Source organism: Rhinoderma darwinii, chromosome 3 (assembly GCF_050947455.1).
Source record: "Rhinoderma darwinii isolate aRhiDar2 chromosome 3, aRhiDar2.hap1, whole genome shotgun sequence".
Taxonomy (NCBI): domain Eukaryota; kingdom Metazoa; phylum Chordata; class Amphibia; order Anura; family Rhinodermatidae; genus Rhinoderma; species Rhinoderma darwinii.
The window spans coordinates 31,654,641-31,675,733 of NC_134689.1; the positions used below are offsets into that span (position 1 = coordinate 31,654,641).

Below are 21,093 nucleotides of genomic sequence, written 5' to 3' on the forward strand. Positions count from 1 at the left end.
TCTAAAATAGCAAAAAAGGTGTGTATAAAAACGATAAAAAAAAGAAACCTGCATTGTCTACGAAAAGAACGTCGCAAAAATCACGTTGTTTTTATTTATTTTTTATAAAAATGTGTGTTTGGTGCAACTTTGTAATTACGTTTTATTAAAAAATATTTTCACTTTTTGAGATACAGCTGCTTTGTATCCTGTATCCGTCAGGTCAGCAGGACTGTGTGGCACTATATACAAGGGGGAGCGATGTGTGGCACTATATACAAGGGGGGCTGTGTAGTGCTATCCACAGTGGTATGTGTGTGGCGCTCTTTATAGGGGGGGCTTTTTGGTGCTATTTACAAGAGGGGGAGGGCTGTGTGGCGCTCTCTACAGGGGGCTGTATGGCACTATCTATATGGGGCTGTGTGTAACGCTCTCTACGGGGAGGATGTGTGATATATAGAGGGGGCTGTGAATGGCGATATCTATGGGGGTGTGTAATATCTACAGGGGCTGTGTGTGGCACTATGTACAGGGGGCTGTGTGTATGTGGTGTTTTACAGTGTGTGGTATTATTATATTCGGGCACGCAGTGTTTGGTGCTATTATATTTAGGGGCACAGTATGTGGCACCATGATAACTTTATTTTCGTTTATAGGTGTGGAAATGTTGGAAAAGTGAGGAGACGTCTGAGTGGCAAATTCTGCAGAAATGAGTCATGGCCGGGAGAAGTCGTCATGAGCGCTGGACCGGATGGAGAAGAAAAGAGGAAAAAAACTACTAGAATCTGAGACGTCGTCACCTGTGAGTCACTAGATTTATAGAGAATCTGTCACCTCTCCTGACATGTTTATTATAGGAATCCTTGTATTTCACAAAAAGTCTTTCTGCAGTCCAGGACTGATAGACAATTCCCCTTGTCAGGAGGTTGTGTCCCTGCACAGTGTGATACTCTCAGTATGTAGGGACACAGCCCTGTGACAAGGGAAACCGTAACACTGTTAATGCTTGCCCAAAAAAGTAGTGTCAAAAATAGTTTCGGCGCGGCAGGGCGGCGGTGAGGAAGGGGGGCCCAAGTTTGGGTAACAGCCCAGGGCCCATGGTCTACTTAATCCGCCACTGCTATTGAGGGATTATATACAGTATTATGTGACAAAAAATAGTATTATAAGTGACAGCCAGCACGGTTTTACTAAGGACAGAAGTTGTCAAACTAACCTAATCTGTTTCTATGAAGAGGTAAGCAGAAGCCTAGACAGAGGGGCCGCTGTGGATTTAGTGTTTTTGGACTTTGCAAAGGCATTTGACACTGTCCCCCATAGACGCCTAATGGGTAAATTAAGGACTATAGGTTTAGAAAATATAGTTTGTAATTGGATTGTGAATTGGCTCAAGGACCGTATCCAGAGAGTTGTGGTCAATGATTCCTACTTTGAATGGTCCCCGGTAATAAGTGGTGTACCCCAGGGTTCAGTGCTGGGACCACTATTATTCAACTTATTTATTAATGATATAGAGGATGGGATTAATAGCACTATTTCTATTTTTGCAGATGACACCAAGCTATGTAATATAGTTCAGACTATGGAAGATGTTCATGAATTACAGGCAGATTTAAACAAACTAAGTGTTTGGGCATCCACTTGGCAGATGAAGTTTAATGTAGATAAATGTAAAGTTATGCATCTGGGTACCAACAACCTGCATGCATCATATGTCCTAGGGGGAGCTACACTGGCGGATTCACTTGTTGAGAAGGATCTGGATGTACTTGTAAATCATAAACTAAATAACAGCATGCAATGTCAATCAGCTGCTTCAAAGGCCAGCAAGATATTGTCGTGTATTAAAAGAGGCATGGACTCACGGGACAGGGATGTAATATTGCCACTTTACAAAGCATTAGTGAGGCCTCATCTAGAATATGCAGTTCAGTTCTGGGCTCCAGTTCATAGAAAGGATGCCCTGGAGTTGGAAAAAATACAAAGAAGAGCAACGAAGCTAATTAGGGGCATGGAGAATTTAAGTTATGAGGAAAGATTAAAAGAATTAAACCTATTTAGTCTTGAAAAAAGACGACTAAGGGGGGACATGATTAACTTATATAAATATATTCATTGAACATACAAAAAATATGGTGAAATCCTGTTCCATGTAAAACCCCCTTAAAAAACAAGGGGGCACTCCCTCCGTCTGGAGAAAAAAAGGTTCAACTGCAGAGGCGACAAGCCTTCTTTACCGTGAGAACTGTGAATCTATGGAATAGCCTACCGCAGGATCTGGTCACAGCAGGGAGAGTAGATGGCTTTAAAAAAGGGTTAGATAATTTCCTAGAACAAAAAAGTATTAGCTCCTATGTATAGAAATTTTTCCTTCCCTTTTCCCGTCCCTTGGTTGAACTTGATGGACATGTGTCTTTTTTCAGCCGTACTAACTATTTAACTATGTAACTATGTACAGGGGTGAACCTAGCCCCTTTGCTGCCTGAGGCGAACTATAGAAAGGCGCCCCCCCCCCCCCAAATCTATTCAAGTAACCACTGCCGGACGCTCTGACTTTCTGCTGAGTTCAGCGGCCCAGCGCGGATGGCATGATGCAGTGACGTAATCGCGCTAGGCCGCTGACGTCAATAGCGTGCTCTTGGACTGTTGTAGACCGCAGGCCTAAACCAGGCTGTGGTCTACGAGAGAAAACGGTGGGGCAGGGAGTCAACGGCCCAGGGCTGGCTGGCACATTTTAGCCTGGAGGCAAGCACACAGCACTTTCCCAAGAGTAGCGGCCCATTTTGGGGGTATTGTGCAATTGCTGAGTTTGTCCTCCCTAACACCACCGAAATAAACTGCTACATGTCACTGGAAAAATCTTCCACCGGAGGAAAAAATGTTTCCCAATGGTGGAGTAAAAGAAAGCTTCACCTGAGCCTGGGACCTGGTACTCTGCCATGTGGAAAAAATGTTCCCTCTGGCGAAAGACTTTTCAGTTGACAGGTAGCAGAGTCTGAAGGGGAATTATTATTTTTTTTACCTCTAGATTCTAGTGCATTGCAGGGGAGAAGAAAAGTGTATATTGTTTTATTTTTCATACTTTTCCCGGTTGGTTCCAATGGACCGTTTGGACTACGCCGTAGATTTATTTGACTACTTTGATGATCTATGTTTTTTTTAAATAAAATGGTGAAAGCGGGTTGTGTGAGGGAGTTTTTATTTAAATTAAAAAATGTTTCTTATGTCCATGTGTTTTTTTAATACATTATTACCGCCAGTGTAATGGCCGCTATCTGATTGACAGCATCCATTACTAAGGCTGGGGCTTACTGTTAACCAGTAAAAAGGCTAGCACCAACCTCCCATTATGACCCCAGTACCCAACGCCGCCAGGGGTACCAGGAAGAGCCGGGTACAATCCAATACCTGAACATATGAAGCGACGGCCGGGCACCGTCATCCCTTCAGATGGTCGGGTCTTGGATCGTACCTGGCTCCTCCTGTTACCCCTGGCGGCGTTGGGTACTGGGGTCATAATGGGAGGTTGGTGCTAGCCTTTTTACTGGTTAATAGTAAGCCCCAGCCTAAGTAATGGACGCTGTCAGACAGCGAATATTACGAAGACGGTAGTAAAGTATAAAAAAAAGACATAATTTTTTAATTGAAATAAAAACTCCCTCACATAATACTCTGACCATTTTATTAAAAAAATGTAGATCATCAAAGTAATCCAACGAATCCACGACGTTGTCCAAATGGTCCAGCGGAACCTGCCAAACAAAACATAACCAGTATGAAAAAAAAAATACTTCTACTCACCTACTGCAGTCTTCTGTCTTCTGTCTCCTGCCCTGCGCTGCAATAGAAACTAGAGGTCAATGAACTGTACTTCCTATTGTGGCGCCCGGGACCTAGAGATCCGGCAGAAATATTAATCGTTATTAATTATTCTGACACATCTGACACATTTTTTAAACTTTCATGTACTGGCATACATCTATATGCCAGTACATTAGCCTGTGTACGGATAGTACACAGGCAGTTGTTAGGACATACCTAAGTATGCCCTAACAACAGGAAATATGGTAGGACAGCCCTGGGGTCCTTCATTGGACCCTGGGCTGTCTGCCCATATATGGTATGTCCCTCAATCGCGTCACAGGAATTCCCTGTGACGCATCCAAGGGATATCCCCCCTTCTCATTTTTCCCTGAATGCTGCAGTCCGCTGTGATCGCAGCATTCACGGGAATAACAGCGGAGATGAGAGGCTTCACTGATCTCCGCCAGCGGGGCTGCGGCTGTGTAATACAGCCATTGCCCCGCTCCTGACAGGAAGTGCGCGCGCGGTCAGCATGAGGTGATGCGGGCGGAGCTGCACTAATGAGCGGCGGCGCAGGCACTGAACACAGAACATGGGTGTGTTTTGCAGCGCGCCCGCCATGTTCTGTCTTCCGTGCCGCTGCTCATTAGTGCAGCGCCGGCCGCATCACATCATCCTGAGCCCGCGCACTTGTTGTCAGGACTCAGGAGCGCGGGAATGACTATCACACGGCCGCAGCTCCGCTATCATACATTCATGTGTTACAATACTGAGCTGTGCGGCCGCACAGCTCAGTATCGAAATACATGAAATAACGGTATCGAACCGTTTGGGGATGCAGAGTATCGAAACAGTAACGAAGTTTCGATGCATCGTGCATCCTTAGCCCTGAGTGCACCATATAGCACCTGTGTATGTGTCATGCAGAAACACATATACAGATGCTAATAAAGATGGCTGCCCCCATCTTTATTAGTACAAATATATGAATAAATACAGTTATATTAGGGAACATTAAAGAGGCTCTGTCACCAGATTCTCAAATCCCTATCTCCTGTTGCATGTGATCGGCGCTGCAATGTAGATAACAGTAACGTTTTTTGTTTTTTTTAAAACGTTCATTTTTGGCCAAGTTATGAGCATTTTTATATTTATGCAAATGAGGTTTGAAATGGACAACTGGGCGTTTTTTTTTTTGTTATGTCCAACTGGGCTTGTGTTGTGTTGTGTTTTTAACTGGGCGTGTTTATGTGTATGACGCTGACCAATCAGTGACCAGTCAGCGTCATACACTCCTCAACATCTGCACGCTCCTCTCCTGAAATATTCTGTGCTGCTGTGAACTCTGCTCTTACCATTACGTAGCTCTCAGTCTGTTACCTCTCCTCCACTCCTGTCCTCAATAACACCTTCACATGATTGGCAAGTCACCACCCCGCACAAGATCCGCACGCTCATCTCCTGAAATACTCTGTGCTGCCTTAAACTCTGGGGACAGGTCAGGATCCTGTTTTTTTTTAAAATGCTGCTGGGGAACCCGCTCGATCCACTATATAAGGCTGCGCCTCCATCCTCTTCTGCCCCAGTCACTTATTCCCAAGCACTGTAAACTTTCAGATTGGTTGCGCTGTGAATATTCGGAGAACGTGATTGGTTTATGTGCAGGGTAATGAACATACAGACAATTTGTAGAAGACTGACTAAGGGCTGAGCATTTAATTGAATTCAGTCTTCTACTGCTTGTCTGTATGTTCATTACCCTGCACATAAACCAATCACGTTCTCCGAATATTCACAGCGCAACCAATCTGAAAGTTTACAGTGCTTGGGAATAAGTGACTGGGGCAGAAGAGGATGGAGGCGCAGCCTTATATAGTGGATCGAGCGGGTTCCAGCAGCATTTAAAAGAAACAGGATCCTGACCTGTCCACAGAGTATTTCAGGAGAGGAGCGTGCGGATCTTGTGCGGGGTGGTGACTTGCCAATCATGTGAAGGTGTTATTGAGGACAGGAGTGGAGGATTGGTAACAGACTGAGCTACGTAATGGTAAGAGCAGAGTTCACAGCAGCACAGCATATTTCAGGAGAGGAGCGTGCAGATGTTGAGGAGTGTAGACGCTGACTGGTCACTGATTGGTCAGCGTCATACACATAAACATGCCCAGTTAAAAACAATACACGCCCAGTTGTCCATTTCAAAGCTCATTTGCATATATATATAAAATAGCTCATAACTTGGCCAAAAATGAACGTTTTAAAAAAAAAAACAAAAAAAAAACGTTGCTGTTATCTACATTGCAGCGTCGATCACATGCAATAGGAGATAGGGATGTGAGAATCTGGTGACAGAGCCTCTTTAAAATAGTTAGAAAAAATAGGCTCATAACGTGTGTATGTTCACACAGAGTTTTTTGCAGGCAGAAAATTCTGCCTCAAAATTCAGTTTGGAATTTTGAGGCAGATTTTGATCTGCCTGCACGCCGTTGGCCGTGCTTTTCGCTCGTGCCCATTGAACGCAATGGGCAAAAACGCCGCGAAATACACTTTCTCTGCCCCCATTGTCAATGGGAGGAAAGAGACGTAAACGCCCAAAGATAGGGCATGCCGCTGCTTTTTCCCGCAAGATGGTTTTTCCGCTCGCGGGTAAAAAACGCCTCTGCCTCCCATTGAAATCAATGGGAGGCATTTTCGACCATTTTTTGGCACGTTTTCCGATGCGGTTTCCGCATCAAAAAACTCTTTGTGAACTGACCCTTAAAGTGTAATTAAATTTAAAAAAAAACATTTGACATGTCATAGTAAAATTTCAGAAGTTTTGATCATTGGGGGTCTGAGCACTTAGCACTCCCGATCGCTAAAACGAAACAGCAAAAGTGCTCAGGTGAGCGTTGTGCCGCTTCGTTTCTTATTGCCGTGTGTGTGTAACGTATGTACGTACGTATGTATGTATGTATGTATATATATATATATATATTGCGCACACACACATATATGTACATACGTTACACACACACTATGGCCTCATGCACACGACCGCACTGGTTAGTTGTGCATTGGTGTATCATTAGGATTCACAACAATTCACCATTACTGACAAATCCGGACCGTAAAATTACTTGTCTTGAGTTTTTGCGGTCCGGATTTGCAGCCCCCATATGGATCAGTGTAAACCACGGTCGTGTGCATAGGGCCATAGAAATGAATGGATCCGCAATTTATCCGCAAATGTGCGGATAAATTACAGCTGAGAAAAACCGGTCATGTGCATGAGGCCATACTGTACGTCCGTACATACATACACAGTCTGATACATACACAAATATATATATATACACACACACACACAACTACACAAATATACACATACAGTACGTACATTACATACTCGTGTGTGTGTGTGTGTGTGTGTGTGTATATATATACACACACACACACACACACACACACACACGCACACACACGCACACACACGCACACACACGCACACACACAGTACACACACAGTACACATACAGTACACACATTACATACATACAGTACACACTACACATACCTTTTGTAGACTTCAGAGAACATCAGGAAGAGGTCTCCCCTGAGCGTCCTCATGCCGTGATGAGTGCAGTGCAGACACTGCCCCCTGCTCTCTCCTGTCCAGACACTCAGCAGGATCATATTACAACAGGGGGCAGGAGAGTGGAGAGCAGGGGGGGGGGAGGTTATTAAGGTGGCACAGGAGCGATATTCTCTTAAGGAGGCAGCACATCTTGCAGCTGCTAATAAGTGCTGGAAACGTCGGCCAGCAGCTCTGTAATGCCGCCCCCTCTAAGACCCTGCAGTGTGCCGCCTGAAGCCAGAGGCTTAACTTGCCTCATGGTAAGTGCGGCCCTGACTATGTAACATCTGGGACCAGGCGGCGCGAAGACGTCAGGTGAGGCGTAGCAAACAGGCGTAGACCGCAGCAACAACACGGCAACAGCACAGCACGGCACTAGAACTGGGTAACACGGAAACAGGATACGGGATACAAGAAAAAGGTACACTGGGAAACTGGAAGACACTGGGAGACCATTAGCACGACAAACTACGGGTAACAAACAACACTCTGGCAAAGAGCAAGAGGGCAGAGCCCTTTTTATAGCCCAGGGCATCCTGGGCTAGATTGCAGAATTCCTGCAATATGCGCGCACTGGCCCTTCAAGGCCGTGCACACGCGGGCACGCGCACCCTCCAGAGACAGTATCGATGTCCGGAAGTGAGTGCCGGTGCCTCACAGGAGGACGACGCTGCACACAGGTGCCTCACAGGAGGACGATGCTGCACACAGATAGGAAGTCAGAACTACGGGCCGTGGCCATAGACGTTACACTGAGGCCTAGGTTGGTGGCAGCTCTGTAGATTTATGGCTCAACTAGTGTGGAGAGACTCCAGCCACCTGTGCCAGACTTTGGTCAGTAACTATGGACAGCCCCTACAGGCACATATGGTCTTATTATAGGATAAAGACACATTTACCAAAAGAATTCGATCCTGGAGAGGGGGCATCCTCTGGGCCATCCAGAATCTAGTAACACACTACCTTGCAATAAACAAAGTTTTAAAAGAGGAAAATTCTATCAGTTGTTGAGGGGCAATACTCTGGACCAAGAACAGTAGACACATTTTGGGGTGTTCTGTAACCACTGTTCCCATGTTGTCATGAAGGAATTTCACCATTTGGGACCTATAGGCCTTAATTTCAAGACAGTCCATTAGGTGGTGAAAGACTGTACCAAGACCTCCATATAGTTTTGGGCATAAATATGGAAAATGAGGCTTGAATTTGCGCACTCTAGCGGTGGTGTAGTGTGCACGGTGTAGTATATAGAGCTGTGTGGCACATTCCCATTGTAAGGGGAAAACAGCTGTCTCCAGAGCCAAGTTCCATTGGTCAAGACTCCAGAGGTCAGCCTATAATCTGCATCTAGTGCCCTGGTGGGTGGGCACAGGGCATTTGTCTAGAAGGCCAGTGTTATAATATTAATCTGCAATTATTAACTATAAATGAATCTTAGAGTGAAGTGTCCTAAATGAAACAGTTCTGAGAAAGGTCATTTCAGGGAACTTACTAAGACTGGCGTTTCATATGCCATTGTTAAAGTCAAGTGCACTGGGGTGTAATGCACACCTCTTAAAAAAATTGGTGCATCTTTGGATATCCGTGCACTAGAAATAGGGTGGCGTCATAATTTACACCAATATCTGGCATAAATAATGGTAAACCTCCGGTTTGCGGGAAACCCCAACCATGCCGCTAAACTCCGGTAATTGTTTTAGACACTTTTGAAAAGTGGCGAGAGTGAAAAGTATAAAATTTGAATGCAAATATAATGTGCGCCAGTGTCAATTGTTTGATAAATTCACCCAATTACTTTTTAAAAATAGTTAGAAAAAACTTTTGATACTGTAGTTAAAATAAAAATGCCATGTTATAATCTTTACATACATTAACATACTTGTTTTGTAAACCTTGTCTACAGAAATAGCTCCGCAGCTTCCACAAGTGACTATGTAGAAATATGAAGAGATATATAAGCATGGCCAGACACATTATCTCTACAGGTTCATGTCTTAGTATTATAAGATATATAAATTAAAATGCACTGTGTTCAATAAGAAGGTCATGTCCCTTTAAATATGTTGCTGCTTCTGTCACCATGGTAACTGCACTAATCAACAGCCAATAGGATTGCTGTATTTCAATTAGAAACAGAAAAATGCAGTTATGGTCAGTCTGTTATATCTCAGCTGAGAGTGAAGACGGACGACTGCGACTACTGCGATTTCTCAGGTAATATAATATAAATGACGGCTGATTTATCTCATCACACATATTCATGCATGTTATTAACATTTCATAATTAACAGATTCTCCAAAATATTCATTATTTACGTAAACCTTGACATGAGAAGATAAAATGTTTGTGGGTGAAGCTGCGGCTGTTATTCAATGACTTCTCCACTTGTCACATCTTGTATTTGGATGGATCCAGGGTCGGGATTCAGAATGTAACCACAGGTTCTTCCTCCATGGCGGACGACACACTTGTAGCACACAGAGAATATTATTCCTACTTCACTACATGAAATACAATGCTCCAAATATATCACATATTACTGGGGGACCTCAAATACCTTTATATGTAACAGTCAATAATATCCTGTACATTTTCCCAACTTTGCCCATGCCCCAGCAATGCGCCTGAAAATATATGCCAGCGTCTCTCAATGTTTCTATGACAAGTACCCCATAGTGAAAGAAATTGGACCCACGTCCCCAAAACCTACACTTACTTTTTAGTTTGGCGCAAAATCTTACACTACAATGTTACCATTAAAGGCTATGAACACTTTTGAAGTAAATATTTTAATAAATCAATGTTTTATCTGATTTTAAACAACTTTTAAATTGATTTTTATGAAAAATATGGTTTGAATAAATCTTTATCCTCCAGAAATACTTATGTTTTGCAGTGTATTGTGTATTTTACCGGCTCCCATTATTCCCTGTTCCTGGCAGGGCTTATCATGAGCACCAAGATGGCAGACCCGTGGGCCTTCATTAGACCTCCAGGCTGCCATGACAAACATTGCCCCTCCCCCCCTTGTCAAACAGCTTAGTTGCTATTAACTGTGGCATCTAAGTGGTTAAATGGCTGGGATCAGAATTTCCTCCAATCCTGGGCATTAGTGCGAGGTGTCAGCTGAAATAGACAGCTGAAACCCACAGCGTATGGAGCGGGCTCAGCCCATGAGCCCATGCCATACATCTGTACCCTCATCATGTGGTACAGTTACGTCACGTTGGGTTAACCCTTTCACGCCGCAGCCCTTTTTCAGATTTTCATTTTCGTTTTTTCCTCCCCACCTTCCAAAGGCCATAACGCCTTTATTTTTCCGTCGATATAGTACTATGAGGGCTTGATTTTTGCGGGACGAGTTGTAGTTTCTCGTAGCACCATTTACTTTGCCATATAATGTACTAGGAAACAGGAAAAAAATTATTTGTGGGGTAGAAAATGAAAAAAACAGCGATTCCTCCATGTTTTTTCGCGCGCCATTTTTACGGAATTCACTGTACAATTAAAACAACATGTTAATTTTATTCTATGGGTCATTACGATTACGCCGATACCAAATATGTTGTTTTTTCTATATATTTTACTACTTTTACAAGTAAAAACCTAAGTGTAAAAAAGAAAATGTATCTTGTTTCGCCAAATTCCGAGAGCCGTAACTTTTTTTATTTTTCCGTCGATTAAGTGGTATAAGGGCTTATTTTTTTGCTGGATCAGCTGTAGTTTTTAATAATAGCATTTTGGTGTAAATGTGACAGTTTGATGACTTTTTATTTCATTTTTTGTGGGAGAATAGGTGAACAAAAAATAGAGATTCTGGCATTTACAATTTTTTTTTTTTTTACGGCGTTCACCGTGCAGGTTAAATAATTATATATTGTGATAGTTCAGACTATTACGGACGCGGCAATACCAATTATGTTTATTTATTTAATTTTTTACTATGCTCTAGGGGGAAAATGGGAAAAGGTTTTTTTTTTGAACTTTTCATTAAAAAAAATTTTTTACACAAAAAAAAAACTTTATTTAACTCATTTTTACATTTTTTATTAGTCCCGCTAGAGTACTTCAACCAGCGATCGTTAGATCGCTTGCACGATATACTGCAATACTAATGTATAGCAGTATATCGTGATTCTGACAGTCTCCTATGAAGCCCTGCCGGAGGCAGAGCTTAATAGGAGTACCAAGATAGCGGACCTGGGGGACTTCGTCAGACCCCCAGGCATCTGTGCAAACCAACGACTCCACCCGATCTCGCCGCGGGGGGGGCGTTGAGACGTTACAGGGGGTCACCCCCCTGTTTTTAGTAATTTAAATGCCGCGATCTCTATTGAATGCGGCATTTAACGGGTTAAACAAGTGGGAAAGCGCTAAAACGCGATCCCGCTCGGTAACCCGGAAGTGTCGGCTGTAACACACAGCTGACACACTCGCTCTATGGAGCGGACTCAGCCCGTGAGCCCGCTCCATATTCCCCCACCCGGCGTGCGCCGTATATATATACGGCGGATGTCGGGAAGGGGTTAAGGGGTTAATGAACCATACATTGGGTTGGGAGGCACATTGTATGCACTAAAGTGTGCAGCTTCTGAACGCTTCGTGCTGACTGTTTTATAGGATTTGGATACAACTCAGGAGGATATTTCATCAGAGTGAAGACTGTGGTGAAGACCATGTGGACCGGCCATTCAGCCAGCGTTAGATCAGGTATAATTCTTTACACTGGGGTGACCGACCATTCTCTGTACTGTATGTTATCCGACAGGTCTCCACTGCTTTACTGGTTACCGGTGACCCCGAGCTCTGATTAATATAATAACAGATGACTGATAACAGACATCATGACATAGAATAGCAAGAAACATGGATACAAGACTGCGAAATGTAGATTGATGGCCGCCATCAGGAATTTCAGGACCCCATACAGCCTAGAAGTCAGCCCCCCCGGTTGCTGGAAGGGGGGGCAACGAAAAGTTCCGGGAGGAGGGCAGGGGTGAGATACAAACTGACATGGGCCAAATGGAGGGGCAGGGTGGGGATAGTAGGGAGGCACAGGTAAGGGGGGAGACTAGGTGACAAGTATCTATGGAGGTAGAAGAGAACTGGGGGGAACAAAAAGTGTCAGGAGGGCTAGAGGGAGACGCAAACTGGCTGGGGCTCCGTGGGGGGCAACTGAAGCTGCTGCCTGTATAGAGCACAGTCACTTACCAAGACGCTGTTCTGACTCCTGTAGGCTGTACGGACTCCCACTGCCGCAGCATGTCTGGATGAAGTCCCTGCCTCCTCACACACAGCGTCCATGTAACCTGTGACTAGACCAGATGGCATAATTAATTAAAACCCTGAGCTAGACCCCAAAATTAAATCAGACCCCAGACCAGAACAAGTAATTCAGTCCTTTGCTTAGACTGAGGTAAATACTCACCACTCCTCGCGCCCGGGTCCTCTTCACTTCCATTGCTACTGTATTAAGATCTGGGCCTGGGGTGCCATGGCGCCAGAAGAAGACCAGACTGTGGAGTGAGGAGCTGTGAGAATTCCTATGTTATCTATTGGATTTGACTTGAATGGTGCAAAATAAATGCAATAGATAACTGCCGAGCTCAAAATATTAATAACATTTTAAAAATTCCCTTTGTGTTTGTACTACTGTCTAAGGGGAGGAAAGCAGTGCATAGGGGGATACAAGGCGGCAAAGGGGAGACGCAGGGAGGCAGGGGGAGACGCAAGGAGGCCGGGGAAAGATGCAGGAAGCGGGGAGCACGGAAAAGACAAAGGGGATCTCTGAAGTAGCAGAAGGGAGACACAGCTTAGCAGTTGCTCCGGGGGGAGGGGGGAGGAGTAGATAGCACACAAACAGTAGATAAAAACTAAGGCTAGGTGGGGAGGGGGGCACTGTGCTGCTGCTCCAGTATGCTCCCTCCGGTACAGAAGACACATGGTGGGGCAGATCTCCTTCCACCGCGGGATAGATGATCAATCTATCTCCTTCCTCCTGGCCTTCCCACACGCAGTGACACAAATCAAGATGCGTCACTTTGGAGGAGAGGAGAATAGAAGAAGGGTGGACCAGCCGGGCACATATCTCCAGCAGTCCGATTGGTTTAGAGGCAGGGGAACTTGTGGGGGAGTGACCCCCACTCTACAACTCGTGAGGGACCATTTTCTCAAAATTAATTTATATAGGCCAATTGCAGTGGGGCCACATAAATGCCGGCAGTGGAAAGCAGGCCCCTTTTTTTTTTTTACATATTTGGCCTGGCCCCCGATGGCACTACCGCCAGTACTGCCCTTTTGGCGGCCCAGTGTAGATTTATAGGATTGTATTCTAAGCAATGCGGGGGCTGGAGTATACAATAGACATCTGCCGCCCAGTCTACAGTAAATCTGCTGCTGAGTGTCCGACATCTTTTACATGCTGAAGTCCCGGCATTTCTTTTGTTTCCTGATCAGTGAGGATTTGTCTGTGGATTTCTAACATTGAGTTTTGTGATGGTTTCTGTACCCATTGATGTTTAATTTTATTGTCTTGTTTAATTATTTTCAGCTTATATGAACATCACCCCGGAGGAACATCTCAGAAGACTGGCCTATTGTGTAAAGCTTCTCCCTTCACCCCTCTACAAGAAGGACGTAAGTGAGAATACATTTGACCGCTTGTGGCAAAAAAAGTGCCATGTTCTTTCTTTGAGCATATTTTTGCCTCTAAACCTCCATTGAAATCAATGGAAGTCAGAAAAAAAATGTGTCGCTTGTTTGAAGTGGTTTTTTTTCGCCACAGTTTTTGCAGTTTTATTTTTTTTAAAAGAAGCCCATAAAAAATGCTGCAAAATATATGTCAAAAAATACTGCCATTTCAAAATATTCCTCCAAAATTTAAAGGCAGATTTTTTTCTGCCTGACAATAACCTTTGTGTGAACTTACCCTTAAGCTATGTTCAGATAGCGGGATTTGCTTGGTGGGAACAACCGCACAATCCACCGCAGAATTATTCCTGCCGTAAGCAGAAAGATTCCTACTCCCATTCACTTCAATGGAAGGTTTGGGCGAAATCCGCTAGCTGAAATAATCAGCTAGAGGGAAAAAGAAGTGTCTCTTCTATTAAAATGAATGGGAGGCCAAATTTTGCGTGGAAATCTGTGGTGGATTCCGCCACAAAAATTACGCCGTGTGAATAGGGCCTTATAGTCTTTCTCTATTCAACCCCTGGTCAGTCTTACAAAGACTGATTCAAAATACTGACCAAAATATTCAAGTGTGAAATTGGTCTTACATACACAACCCACTGATGTGACTGGGCGCTGTGTAGTGGCGCTGCAAAGAAACTGAACACTTACTGCCAGATTTACCCACAGATTACAGCTGATCGCTGGGGGGCACCAGGAAGAGGAAACTTTGTTATCAGCATAATTTCTATGGACTCCTTCTAACAAGAAGGGATTGGTCAAAGGGGATAACACCCCAAGCGACATCCATAGGAGGGTTTATAGGAATGTCTGAATATACAACAAACTTATTGTCTTCTTAGCGTCTCATGCCGACCAGCCCAGAAGCCCAGAGAAAATATTTAATCAAGAAGGAAGAACAGCCTGGACCATCCATGGAAGAAAAGGAACAGCGAGAAAGAGCAAAGATCGTGAGAGAATTGTGCAAAGACCTGGAGGAAGTGCAAACCGCTGAAGAAAACATCAAGACAAGACGGGCGAAGAGGAGATTCCGAGTGAGGACCATCAAAATGAAGAACAACACAAAAAGAAGCAGGATAAGGCAGAGTACCATCCAGCAACATGTCAACCAGTATATGAGAGGAAAGAGAAACATCATATGGACAATCCTGCTGAAACCTCTCTGCCGATGACATCATATATGGCAATACTGGAAGATATAAAAAAAACTACAAGTAATTAATAATAGCAGCATAATAAGAATATAGTGGCAGTATAATCATATTAAATATAACAGTAAAAATAGAAGCTATCATAGTTGTAAAGTAAAAACGTAGTAATAATATGAACAGAATAAAAGTAGCAATATAAGTAGCTATAACAACAAATTTTGATCCAGGGTTCCAGGACTGATCGCCTTTTCCCGGGGTCAAGAAGGAATTTTTCCCTGTGTCACAAATTGGCCGAAAGTGTCAAGGGTTTTTGCCTTCTTCTGGATCAACAGCTACAGGTATAGGGATCTTAGTCATATTAATAGTAGGATAATAATAAGGATAGCATGAAAGTGATAATAATAGAAGTAATGTTAGAAGTAAAATAGACATAGTAAAATACTAGAAGTACTAATAATAACAATAATACAAATGGTAAAATAATAATAGTAGTTGGGACAGAAGTAATAATAATAATAATAATAATAAATAGTAGTAGGGATATAAGTAATAATAATAATAGCAGTAGGGTTTGATCCAGGGTTTGACTGATCGCCTTTTACCGGGGTCAAGAAGGAATTTCCCCCCTGTGACACAGATTGGCTGAAAGTGTCCAGGGGTTTTCGCCTTCTTCTGGATCAACATTTTTAGGTATAGGGCTCTTAATTATATTAATATTAGGATAATAAGAAGGATAGCATAACAGTAATAATAACAGTATCAGTAGTAGTAATAATAATAATAATAATAATAATAATAATAATATTAATAATAAGTAGTAGTAGTAAGGATAATAAGAATAATAACATTAGTAGTAGTAATAATAATAATAATAAGTAGTAGTAAGGATAATAAGAATAATAACATTAGCAGTAGGGTTTGATCCAGGGTTTCACTGATCGCCTTTTCCTGGGGTCAAGAAGGAATTTCCCCCCTGTGACACAGATTGGCTGAAAGTGTCCAGGGGTTTTCGCCTTCTTCTGGATCAACATTTTTAGGTATAGGGCTCTTAATTATATTAATAGTAGGATAATAAGATAATAAGAAGGATAGCATAACAGTAATAATGTTAAGTAGCAGCAGCACTAATAATAGTAACAGTAGTAATAATAATAATAATAATAATAAATAGTAGTAGTAAGGATAATAATAACGTTAGTAGTAATAATACTAATAATAATAATAATAATAATAATAATTATAATAATAAATAGTAGTAGTAAGAATAATAACATTAGCAGTAGGGTTTGATCCAGGGTTTGACTGATCGCCTTTTCCCGGGGTCAAGAAGGAATTTCCCCCCTGTGACAGATTGGCTGAGAATGTCCAGGGGTTTTTGCCTTCTTCTGGATCAACATCTTTAGGGATAGGGACCTTATAACTAGTAATAATATAATAGTAATATTAGAAATAGGGCTGTAGGGAAAAACTAGTGCTAATTGTAGGTATTAAAAATAAATTATAAATTATAACTAGAACTTGTGTGTTGTCTCTTCTTTTGGAAGAAAAACATTTCACTTTAAAACATCCACATATTTCTCTTAATCCTCGTTCCCAATGGTTCCAGTTTTACATCAAATAAAACCATATGAACATTTCTATGCATTCTATCCATCTATTGACTGATGCTGTTACTTTAGGATTCTGTAGGGTTATTGGCCGGTGTCCAGGTCTCTGAGAGTCAGTGATGACTGATCCCTACACAAACTCTAGGGACAACATCATCAAAATCTTCAGCACCCCCTTTATTGTATATCCATGGTCTGTAATAGGGCCTTAACAAGTGACCATGGGGCTACATTACAAAGTTTGGGTCCCTTCTCCACCATGTCCACATTCAGCAGCAAGGGAGGTCAGGACATAAAAAGCTTATCTGAACTCCACTCTGTCCTGTGTGTCTCATTCTCCCTTCCTTTGTTCCATCAAAGATCTGCATCTTATTGTCCACTGCCCCTTTCACTAACTGCCCCTCACCTCTGAATGAAGTTGTGCCACTTTAACTACTGGGCCTTATAGCACCTGCTCGGCCTGCCACCCTGGTAGTTATCACTCTGGGTCAGTATAGACAACAGTGATTACTCAGATATTGTAGTTGTATTAATCTCTGCATTATTCAGAAAGCTCAGGAGAGAAGACATCAGGAGGTGATATGGGTTTATGCCCACAGAGATACAGGAGGTAAGTGTATGTCCAAGTGAACCTACATCTGAGACGGCAGCAGCAGTAGTTGTCAGACTCCCGCCCAGTCAGTGATCTGTAGCTATTGGCACTAAGATCACTACTGCCCCCCCGATCTCGACTATGGCCTGCCATGTATAATGTATTTTTAGATTAATTAGGTTTATTACATACAGCTGTAGCACCCCGGGCAGAGCGCAACACCAGCACACGGTAGATTTAAAATGTAGTTTGTGACGCCAACCCATTGTGCTCTGTGCTGGAGAGGATGGGAGTTGTAGTATCTGGCCTCTTTAGTGGCAAGCTATAAGCCCCACCTTAGTAATGGACGCTGTCAATCAGACTGCTGCCATTATTAAAGTATTACAAAAAACACAGACACATAAGAAAATATTTTTTTATTGAAATAAGAACTTCCCCACACAACCCTCTTTCACCATTTTATTTTTAAAAAAAAACAACAACGTAGATCATCGAAGTAGTCCAACGGAACTACGACGTAGTCAAAACGGTCCAGCGGAACCTGCAAAAAATAAATCATGCACTGTTGACTGCCCTAAGTCAAGCAGAGCATGTACTGTTAAATGTTTTGCATGTGCCGGATCAGGCCACATTGCGAAGTACTGCGAGTCTTTGGGTACTAAGAAATGTGGTCCTGTTAAATGTTTTAAATGTGGTCAGATGGGACATATTGCGAGGAACTGCCACGGCATAAGCAACTGTGGAAAGCCCAGCTAAATGGCAATAGAAAATAGCCACGTTACAACAAATGATGGGTTTAGACAAGAAGGCTGCATAAGAGTCTCCTTACAGCATTATGCGCTCCGCCACGTACTCCAGGGTCTAAATGACCAACTGGGGAGGAGTTTAGGAAGTTGGCCATAAGTTGCATGTTCAGTCAGGTGTTATGTGTGTAATGTTTGTTTATGGTCTGTTGTGTTTGTCCCCAGTTGTCCGTTTGTTTTCATTTGTGTTTTCATTTTGTGGCTCGTCCACAGATTCTATTGTGGTATATCCCTGGTTATCAGTATTATGTATTTATACTATATAGGTGTTGCCTGTATTTATAATGCATAATTAGAAAACCACTACAGGAAAACAACTGGAGAATCGACCATTGGATAGTGGTGTATTTGCGCCCAATGCTTTGGTTGCTCTCTATTAGGATAACGTTGAAGTTGTTATTATAATGTGAACTCAGGTTGAGCAGTGTGAACAGGTAACACAAGTTCTCGGTGTAGTGCTTTATGTTATACTGTGCACTTAGACCTGGGGGGTTCAGACAGGTAACACAACTTCATCTGAGGCCTAATGCAAGTGCAATTAAATACAGCGAATAGATTATGGCTGATTCTTTTGTTTTTAACTGTAGTTTTCCCTTAGGAAAGTTTTGGACAGGGGGAGATATCCCTGGCATTACACCCATATCTTGATTTTAGGATAATGGGTTTGGTAGACAGGGATATGGTTCCACACACCTGAGAATTGGGAAGAACCACAAAAAAAACAGTGCTTCATCCACAGCTCCCCTCAGATATCCTGACCTACACCAGTGTTGGGATACCGAGGGGTCCTGTGATATGAAGGCTAATCCAATGCCCTCCTCAAGTCATGGGTCAAGGATATTGGTGCTGGTATCAAATGCAGAATGCCACGCGACTAACTGCACCCAAAGAGGCATACTCCTCCCAGGAGCATACTGTACCCTTAATTTCGTATTAGGCGTTGATGTGGCGGATCAGAAGGGAAGAACTCCGGTGACTCCTGAAAAGAGGCTCGACATCCGTCGAGACACCCCTGTGAGACTTCAGACGATTCCTCTGGGGTTTGGCATCGAACTAAGAAATCTCCTGCTAGACTTCAATGAGGAAGAGGATGTCGTGGAGAAACGGAAAGATTCCCAACACCAAGCCACTATTCAGTTGGAAGATGACACTAAAAAGATCACAGGAATTGTGAACAACCTTGAGGCGGACTCTGAAGTGTCTTGGTGGGAGAGCTTGTTCGGATAGTCCCAAGGCCACTTCCTTCTTCAATTTGCTCATCCACCCAGTGATAATGCTTCGCATCCTTGTGGCGATTATGTACGTTGGACTGTTCTGCATGTACCGACGAATGAAAGGAATGTTGGCCAAATACAACGAGGTCAAGCAGAAAGCCTCAAATACATTCGTAGACGGGGTCTAAGGACATAATGACACAGTCATGCGACCCGGAATTGTTTATTATGTGTGTATATATATTTGTAAAGTGTAAATCTGAATCAATGGGTCGTACAAAAACTTTCAAGGTGTACATATAGACATTCTAGGTGTAGATATGTGTCTGCAACATAAGCATACTCAGTGAGGACGTGCCCGTCCTACAGTAAGTGAGAGTGTACGTGGAGGAGGGCATATATTTACAGCCTGTAGTCACCTCATTTACATGTGTACCTTTCATGTGTTTATGGAGGAGTAGTGAGAGATGCTGTTTGAGCATGAATCTCTATATGTACATATACCTATGTTTTGTGGGGGAATATTTTTGTATGTTTGGTTATTTTACACTTTAAACACATATGCAGAAAATCAGTGTTAAATGACGCAAACATTTTCCTCACAATAAAGAAAATACTGAGTGGGCTACTGGCCATAACATCTATACCATACACAAGTACATTGTAAATAAACAGCCATGGTGAGTCACATCACAAAAAGAAACAACTGTGAAATAGACCATCAGAATCGATAGATAGAAGTGGCAAGGTAGCCAAAAAATAATAGAATAGAAGTTGACAGACCATGCAGATATACAATGGGGTAAAGAGTAAAGAGCCGAAACGTTGCACAAGGGCTAATAAATAGCCATTTTTCTCACTACTACTGGGAGTGCTGTCTCTTATTGGACGACTATGGAGGATTTGGAGTTGTGATCGGGCTCCTGGGACGTGCACCCACCCATATTTTGACTGGTGCTGCTGGACGGTGGACTTTCTAGATAGATAGATAGACAGACAGACAGACAGACAGACAGACAGACAGACAGATAGATAGATGATAGATAGATAGATAGATAGATAGATAGATAGATAGATAGATAGATAGATAGATAGATAGATAGATAGATAGATAGATAGCAAAACAAAAAGTCCAGCAGCATCTGAAAAAATGTGGGTGCAAGCCTTGGGCAGCAGACCAAGGTCCCAACTATTCAGTTATACAAAAGAATAGGCAGCACACCGTAGTTAAAGTGTGAAAAATGAGGGTACTTTATTGCCCCATGTGCAAAAATGCCCATGTGGCAATAAAGTACCCTCATTTTTTACACTTTAACTACGGTGTGCTGCCTATTCTTTTGGATATATAGATATGAGAAAAGATAGATAGATAGATATGAGACAGAGAGACAGATAGATAGATAGATAGATAGATAGATAGATAGATAGATAGATAGATAGATAGATAGATAGATAGATAGATAGATAGATAGATAGATAGATAGATAGATAGATAGATAGATATGAGACAGAGAGACAGATAGATAGATAGATAGATAGATCGCTTGAGAAAGGCTCCAGTGGAAGGAGCTGAAACGTTGCCACTGTTTATGGGACAATAAAAGTACCCTCTTTTTTCACCTCTACCTGAACGGAGTGC

The 21,093-nt window shown here is 42.7% G+C and overlaps 1 long non-coding RNA gene across 1 annotated transcript in view; it reads right to left on the minus strand.

The window, feature by feature from the left end:
* The window catches only part of LOC142750940 (uncharacterized), a 69,777-nt gene extending 62,348 nt beyond the window's left edge, over nt 1-7,429 (minus strand). The window contains exons 1-2 of the long non-coding RNA XR_012882641.1: nt 7,337-7,429; nt 3,781-3,817 (exon numbers count right to left, since the gene is read on the minus strand). This is a non-coding gene — a long non-coding RNA (uncharacterized LOC142750940). The remainder of the gene's footprint in view (nt 1-3,780; nt 3,818-7,336) is intronic.
* Nucleotides 7,430-21,093: the final 13,664 nt, after the last annotated feature.